Raw genomic sequence first — 8,667 nt, forward strand, 5'->3', positions numbered from 1 at the left:
GCTAAGTTTGACACGTGGTATATTAGGGAATATGTTACATTTAATAAATGGTCACTCCACTTGTGTTCCTTCCTAGCTAACTTCTACTCATCCTTTTGTTCTTGGCTTTGACATATCACCTCCTCTACTAAAATTTCACTGACCTACCAAACTCAGTAATTACACAGCATCCCACAGATTGTGTTTTTAATCATCTGTGTCAACTACGAGGCCATGAACTGAGACATTGTTCTCTTTCTAACTTGGTCACTGTTATATTGCCATTGTTGAGCCGTATTTCTATGACACAACAGGCATTCAGCATATATTTGCTGAACAGAGGAATAGAGGAAGAAAACAACACGTACAGGTTCTATTTGAAAGTGTCCTTTCAACAAATATTACCCTTGGAAAAAAAATTGGAATCTTCAATTTAGTACTTCAATATGGCAATGTTGTTATGACAATTTAAGGTTGTACAACCTATAGTAACCATAAATAATACATATAAGTTAAGAAATATGTAGCAAACAAGCAGATGAAGGCCAGTGCTGGTGTCCTCAGAAAAGCCTGCTGAAGTTTGGCTGGGCCTCACCAAGTAAAAGTTTAACTCTATGGTCTGGCTGTGTTCCTTCAAAGACCAGCTTTCAGTGCCCAAAAGTAAAGAGGTCATCAGAAAACTCATACAAATATGAGAGTAAATTTATTTATGATTAGAAACAACTACAAAACCAGAGTAATTGAAATCCAAATTATCAGAGCATTCTGTCCTTGAATCACATTAAAGGGAAGTTGAACATCAGAATCTTGCTTTAGTATGTATACATATATTTTTTAAATTCTATCTTTATCTGCTATAGTTAAGAAATATTCTTTCTCACTCTGTAAGTAATCTTGCCAATTGTATGGAAGTCAAATTACCAAGACTAAAATTGAACCATAAAAGTTTGGGGAAGCTTCTACTCACTATAGAAAGAGCTTTGCCAATTCAACTAGAATATTTAAATGCTTAGTTAAGATATTACAAAGTTCTGCTTTAACATCTCTTGCTTTCTGTTTTATTCTTGTCCTGATGATCCCATGCTTATACTTCACTCTCCTCTGTTATGTATGAATACCATTTTTAAATGGCATAGCTTTACTTACAAATAAAACTTTCCTGTTAAAGAGCTTCTTTGATCAGAGAGAGAATTTTCATCACATGTTTAAACTTTTTGTTTTAGATTAGTCCCTCAGAGCAAGCTGACCTCTCATTAATTGTGAATTTCGTGGTTCAAATTTTATGTAAGCTTAAAAAGATACTTTATTCAAGTCCCCCAAAAGGAACAGTGTAACATTCTATTTCATTTTATTTTCTACAATTTCTTTGGTCAAGGTATCTACACAAGTTTGGAATTCCATAAAACTTTTCATGTTAACTCATATTACAAGCCATTTTTTCTTTTGCTTTATTCAGCTGGGCTTCTTGTCAAGAAGATCCTAACAACTGTGAAAACACTTTTTTCATGACTTTGAGTCAATTCAAGAAGAGGTAGGTTAATTTTGTTTTCTAGTCCTTGGTATTGTAAATCATCCGCAATATGTCTGTGCTCTTGAACTATATGCAATATTTATTTCTATGTAGGCCTATGTTTTCCCTTTTACGTTTTCTTTTATATGATTATTTTAATAGGAGACATGAATTCTATTTCTAAGTAAAGCAAATATGACATAATCAATAACGGTGACTGCACAGAAAAGTTACATGCTCACCTGAGAGTCCTCTAAAAGTTATGGAATGCTTTGTCATTGGAACATTTCTCATGGAAACTTTGGATGATTACATTTTACTTGGGGTTAGAAAGACGTTTCTTTTTTAAATAAAATAATGTCTTCTCCAATTTAAATAAGTTTAGTCAACCTTTTTAAATGGGTTTAATTTTTTGATAACATTTATGGGAGAATGGTCTGACTAGATTGTATGACAGTTGGTATCAGCATATAGAGAACAAGGGATTTCCTTCCTTCCTTCGGCTTTTTGAGGGTTGTCTGTTGAACAATGGAAAGATAAATCAGAACAAGTTTCTTCTTCACTCTAGCTGGTGGTAATCACTTGAGTTTGTAAGACCTGTAGATTGGCATTAGAACCTAGCATATAAACACACCCTACCAAAAACTGAGTAGGTCATATCTCATTATTTCTATAAATATATAATTCCTCATGTGAAAGAAACAGAGTCATTCGCATCTGTCAGGGAAGTGATTGTTAAGAACACTTACTTTGATCTGCATATGCTGCAGTGACACAACACTGAGGAATGAATGAACCACTGCTGCTCCTGCTGTCGCAACATAGACAGCACTGCTGCTAAGACTACCACTTCTCTCCCAGGGGTTCTATCAGTCTTGGGCACTCTGACACCATTGCAGTTTTCTCTACCAAGAGTTGCACAGAGCATGATCTTAAAATATCACAACTGTATAGCCACCAAATAAAGGGGAAGGGTATCAGAATGATAAAAAGAAAGAAAATTAAATGTAACCTGATAACCTAGCCAAGCAAGACTGTAGGTACAAATTGCGGTCATACTAATATTATTACCAAACTTTGCTAGTTTGCCTTACATAACTGGGTGACCTCATCACATCATCCCCCTTCCAAGTATCCTCATGTCATGCTCTTTTTTTTTGTTTGTTCTGAGATGGAGTCTCACTCTTTTGCCCAGGATGGAATGAAGTGGCACCATCTCAGCTCACTGCAACTTCTGCCTCCCAGGTTCAAGTGATTCTCCTGCCTTAGCCTCCCGAGTAGTTGGGATTACAGGTGCCTACCACCATGCCTGGCTAATTTTTGTATTTTTAGTAGAGACGGGGTTTTGCCATGTTGGCCAGGCTGGTCTTGAACTCCTGACCTCAGGTGATCCGCCACCTTGACCTCCCAAAGTGCATGTCATGCTCTACTATCTGTAGTTCTTAAGTCATGTGATGAAGCCATGTCACCATTGCTGTGATATTGTACCTCCTAAAAGAGTGACTAGAGTGACTGCCTGGCCAAGATTTTGTCTAGTGCTCTAAAAGCTCCAAACTACTTGGTGACTTGACTAGGCGTTATCTTTTTCGTTTTCTGTACTGGTAATACAGTCCAGACTTCTAATATTGGTTGCTGGAGACAGCTATAAACATGGTACTTGAGGGAGGTATATTGAAACATCTCCTTTCCTTTTGCCTTATGATTGGACACATGCTACCAACATTAGCTTCAGCCAGTGTGCACTACAATTGACTTCACATTTTCTCTACCTCTGTGGCAGTTATGTATGTGCTTTAGTTGGATACTTCTGCTTAATGATGAAAAATGCAACCTTGGTATTTTAAAAAATCATATTCTCCGGTGGCTCACGCCTGGAATCCCAGCACTTTGGGAGGCCGAGGTGGGCAGATCACAAGGTCAGGAGATTGAGACCATTCTGGCTAACACGGTGAAACCCCCACTAAGAATACAAATAAATTAGCCGGGCGTGGTGGCGGCCACCTGTAATCCCAGCTACTCAGGAGGCTGAGGCAGGAGAATAGCATGAACCTGGGAGGTGGAGCTTGCAGTGAGCTGAGATGGTGCCACTGCACTCCAGCCTGGGCAACAGAGCGAGACTCCGTCTCAAAAAAAAAAAAAAACACCTCATATTCTCTCCTGTTACTGAAGAACTAGGGCTCTGTCTAGGTCTTGCTACTTGCTACACTAAAAGCTGATGTCTGAGAAAGCAAGTATTGGCGAGGAAGAAGGCTTTACTCAGGTGCTGCAGTCCAGGAGATGGGAGCTCAGCCTCAAATTAATCTCCCTGACTGAGTAAAACTAGCAGTTTATATAGCAGGGAAGAAATGAAACAATGTGTATAAAAACAGGAACTAGGGAGGGGCAAGGAAGCAATCATGATGAATGAGGGGTCTGGTATCTCCTTGTCCGGATGTGATCTGGTGAATTTCAGTTCTTCGATACTTTTTGAGAGGCCAGAAGGATCCTTTCCTGAGGAAGGAACTCAGATAAAACAAATAAAAGTGCCAAGCTTTAAGACTAAAAGGGTCAATTTCTATGTTTATCAAAACTATCTATGGGGCTGTTGGGTTGGTTTGACTCCCAGAGACTTGATGTTGTACACAGTCAAAGACTCCTGGTGGCTGGTTATTATCTCATGACTTCTGGCCTGAGATAACCATTTTTGCTTCAGGGTCTCCATTACTAAGTAGAACCCAGTTACCACCGTCATCCCCAAGATTACTTGAATATTTGGCAAAAGTCACGTTCCCTTCTCAGACAGTTACCCATTGCACATACTTCTCTGTTGCTCTCAGTTTCCCTATTAATCACCATATACCTAGCAGCCAGGTAGGTATCTGAGACTTTTTGATGACTCTCATTCTCTATTAACAACAATAAAACTCAGATAAAACAAATAAAAGTGCCAAGCTTTAAGACTAAAGGATCAATTTCTATGTTTATCAAAACTATCTATGGGACTATTGGGTTGGTTTGACTCCCAGAGGCTTGATGATGTACACAGCCAAAGACTCCTGGTGGTTGGTTATTGTCTCATTATGTCTGGCCTGAGATAACCATTTTTGCTTCAGGGTGGTCTCCATTACTAAGTAGAACCCAGTTACCGCCGTCATCCCCAAGACTACTTGAATATTTGGCAAAAGCCACGTTCCCTTCTCAGACAGTTGCCCATTGCACATACTTCTCTGTTGCTCTCAGTTTCCCTATTAATCACAATATACATAGCAGCCAGGTAGTTATCTGAGACTTTCTGATGACTCTCATTCTCTATTAACAACAATAAAAGCTGGGAAATCCAAGACTACTTCTGCATATATCCATCCCAACACTTTGTCCTCAAGTTTGTTTGTGCTCAGTCCATACAGGAAAGAAGAAGCAGCAGGTCCCATTTAACTCCACATTCAAATTACATTCTCCAATCCAGTTTTACCACTATTTTAAGTTAATATGTAGATTATTACCTCACTCCTGTATCTATTTCTCAATTGGCTTAGAATCTGGAACTGATGAGAAAGAAGTCTCTCCAACTGCAACACATTCTTTTTGTGATTAATGTTCTTTCTCTCATTCTCTCTCTTGTCCTTTATGATGCCATCAGTCTATTCTTACTCCATTTCTAAGTGGAGTAAAGTTCTTTTTTGTCTTAGCCAAACTCTGTTATTAGAATCTCTTTTTATTCTAGATGGTTTACCAATGTATTTTTGGTAAACACCATAAAATTCCTAAATTCCTCCTCTAAAAGAAAATTTTAAATCAGCTGTGATTCTTTTCTTTTCTCTTTCTTTCTTTCTTTCTTTCTTTCTTTCTTTCTTTCTTTCTTTCTTCTTCCTTTTTTCTTTTTTTTTTGTGGAGTTTTGCTCTTGTTGCCCAGGCTAGAGTGCTAGAATGCAATGCAAAGGCTGGAGTGCAATGGTGTGATCTTGGCTCACTGGAACCTCTGCCTCCCAGATTCAAGCGATTCTCCTGCCTCAGCCTCCTGAGTAGCTGGGATTATAGGTGTCTGCCACCATGCCTGGATTTTTTATTGTATTTTTAGTAGAGATGGGGTTTCACCATGTTGGTCAAGGTGGTCTCAAACTCCTAACCTCAGGTAATTCACCCACATTGGCCTCCCAAAGTGCTGGAATTACAGGCATGAGCCACCGTGCCTGGCTTCTTTTCATTGTTAATAGATCTTGGTCTTGTTTGCTCAATGCATAGTCTTTTAAGTATTGATCCTTAATTCCTATGAAATAATTAATAATTATCCCATATAAATAGCAAAAAGCCTTCTGAGCTATATATATAATGTATATAATATAATATATATTTAATATAATATATAATATATAATCCCAATGTTCAACATGAGATTTGAATGGGGACACAGAGCGAAACCATCTCATTCTGCCCCAGCCCCTCCCAAAACTCATGTTCTTCTCACATTTCAAAACACAATCATGCCTCCCAAACAGTCCCCCAAAGTCTTAGCTCATTCCAGCATTAACCCAAATGTCCAAGTCAAAAGTCTCATCTGAGACAAGGCAAGCCCCTTCTGCCTATAAGTCTGTAAAATAAAAAACAAGTTAGTTAATTCCAAGATACAATGGAAGTACAGGCATTGGGTAAATTCTCTCATTCCAAGGGGAGAAATTGGCCAATGGGGCTATAGGTCCCATGCAAGTCTGAAACTCAGCAGGGTAGTCGTTAAATCCTAAAGCTCCAGAATAATCTCCTTTGACTCCATGTCTCACATCTGGGGCACACTGATGCAAGGGGTGGGCTCCCACAGCCTCAGGCAGTTCTATCCCTGTGGCTTGGCAGGGTACAGCCCTGCAGCTGCTTTCACAGACTATTGTTGAGTGCCTGAAGCTTTTCCAGATGTTCAATAGATCTGCCATTCTGGGATCTGGAGGACAATGGCTGTCTTCTCACAGCTCTACCAAGCTGCGCCCCAGTGGGCATTCTGTGTGGGGGATCCAACCCCACATTTCCCCTTTGTACTGCCCTAGTTAAGGTTATCCATGAGGGATCCACCCCTGTACCAGACTTCTGCCTGGACATCCAGGCATTTCCATACATCCCCTAAAATCTAGGTGGAGGCTTTCAAGCCTCAACTCTTGCCTTCTGTGCACCTACAGGCCCAACACCATGTGGAAACCACCAAGGCTTGGGGATTTCACCCTCTGAAGCAATGGCCCGAGTTGTACCTTGGCCCCTTTTAGCCATCCCTGGAGCTGGAGTGGCCACAGTGCAGAGAGGCTGCACAGAGCAGCTGGCCCTGGGCCTGGCCCATGAAACCATTTTTCCCCTCTAGCCCTCCAGGCCTGTAATAGGAGGGGCTGCCACAAAGGTCTCTGAAATGTCTTGGAAGCATTTTCCCATTGTGTTGGCTATTAATACTTGGTGGCTCTTTCCTTATGTAAATTCCTACAGGCTTCTTGAATTCTTCCCCAGGAAATGGGTTTTTCTTTTTTTATCACATAGCTGAGCTGTAAATTTTCCAAACTTTTATATTCTGCTTCTCTTTTAAATGTAGGTTCCAGTTTCAGATCATTTCTTTGTTTATGCAAAGGATTGTAGCCTTTTAAAAGCAGCCAGGCTACATCGTGAATGCTTTGCTGCTTAAAAAGTTCTTCTGCCAGATGCCCTAAATCATCTCTCTCTGCTGGGTGCAGTGGCTCATGCCTGTAATCCCAGTACTTTGGGAGGCCGAGGTGGGCAGATCACCTGAGGTCAGGAGTTCAAGACCAGCCTGGCCAACATGATATAACCCTGTCTCTACTAAAAATGCAAAAATTAGCTGGGCATGGTGGTGGGTACCTGTTATCCCAGTTACTCAGGAGGCTGAGGCAAGAGAATTGCTTGAACCTGGGTGGCAGAGGTTGCAGTGAGCCAAGATAGCACCATTGCACTCCAGCCTCAGCAACAGACTGAGACTCTGTCTCAAAAAAAAAAAAAGATCTCACTCAAGTTCAAAGTTTCACAGATCCCTGGAGTAGGGTGACAATGCTGCCAGTCTCTTTGCTAAAGCATAGCAAGGGTGACCTTTATTCCAGTTTCCAATAAGTTCCACATCTTTATCTGATACCTCCTCAGCCTGGACTCATTGTCCATACCACTATCAGCATTTTGGTCAAAACCATTCAACAAGTTTCTAGGTAGTTCCCAATGTTCCCTCATTTTCCTGTCATCTTCTGAACCCTCCAAACTGTTCCAACCTCTGCCCATTACTCAGTTCCAAAGCTGCTTCCAGATTTTCAGGTATATTTATAACAATGCCCCACTTCTCTGGTACCAATTTTCTGTATTAGACCATTATCACACTGCTATAAAGAAATACCTGAGACTGAGTAATTTATGAAGAAAAGAGATTTAAATTGATTCACAGTTCCACAGGTTGTACAGGAGGCATGGCTGGGGAAGCCTCAGGAAACTTAACAATCCTGGGCAAAGGCAAAACAAGTATGTCTTCACATGGTGGAGAGAGAGAGAGACAGGCAGGAAGAGAGCCTCTGGAAGGTAGATGAGGTTGTAAATGTGGGGCCCTAATGATGGGATTTGTGCCCTTGTAAAAGGAGACATCAGAAAGCTTGTTTTTATCCTCTCAGCCATGTGATGCCCTCACCACAATCAGACCATGCAATCATCCTGATCTTGGAATTCCAGCTACCAGTAGTTCTATGAAAAAATAAGTATCTGTTGCTTATGCTACCCAGTCAGTGATATTTTGTTATGGAAGCCTGAGCTGACTAAAACATAGTTATTTAAAGTATGTCAGTAGAATTTCTAGCTTTTTATTTTTTTTAGACGGAGTCTTGCTCTGTCACCATGCTGGAGTGCAGTGGTGTGATCTTGGGTCACTGCAACCTCTGACTCCCTGGTTCAAGTGATTCTCCTGCCTCAGCCTCCCGAGTAGCTGGGATTACAGGCACGTGCCTCCACGCCCAGCTAATTTTTGTATTTTTAGTAGAGATGGGGTTTCACCATGTTGGCCAGGATGGTCCCGATCTCCTGACCTCGTGATCTGTCCACCTGGGCCTCCCAAAGTGATGTGATTACAGGCATGAGCCACCATGCCCAGCCCGAATTACTAGCTTTTTTTTTTTTTTTTTTTTTTTTGAGATGGAGTCTCGCACTGTCACCCAGGCTGGAGTGCAGTGGCACGATCTTGGCTC

The sequence above is a fragment of the Hylobates moloch genome, unplaced genomic scaffold (assembly GCF_009828535.3).
Source record: "Hylobates moloch isolate HMO894 unplaced genomic scaffold, HMol_V3 SCAFFOLD_1, whole genome shotgun sequence".
Taxonomy (NCBI): Eukaryota; Metazoa; Chordata; class Mammalia; order Primates; family Hylobatidae; genus Hylobates; species Hylobates moloch.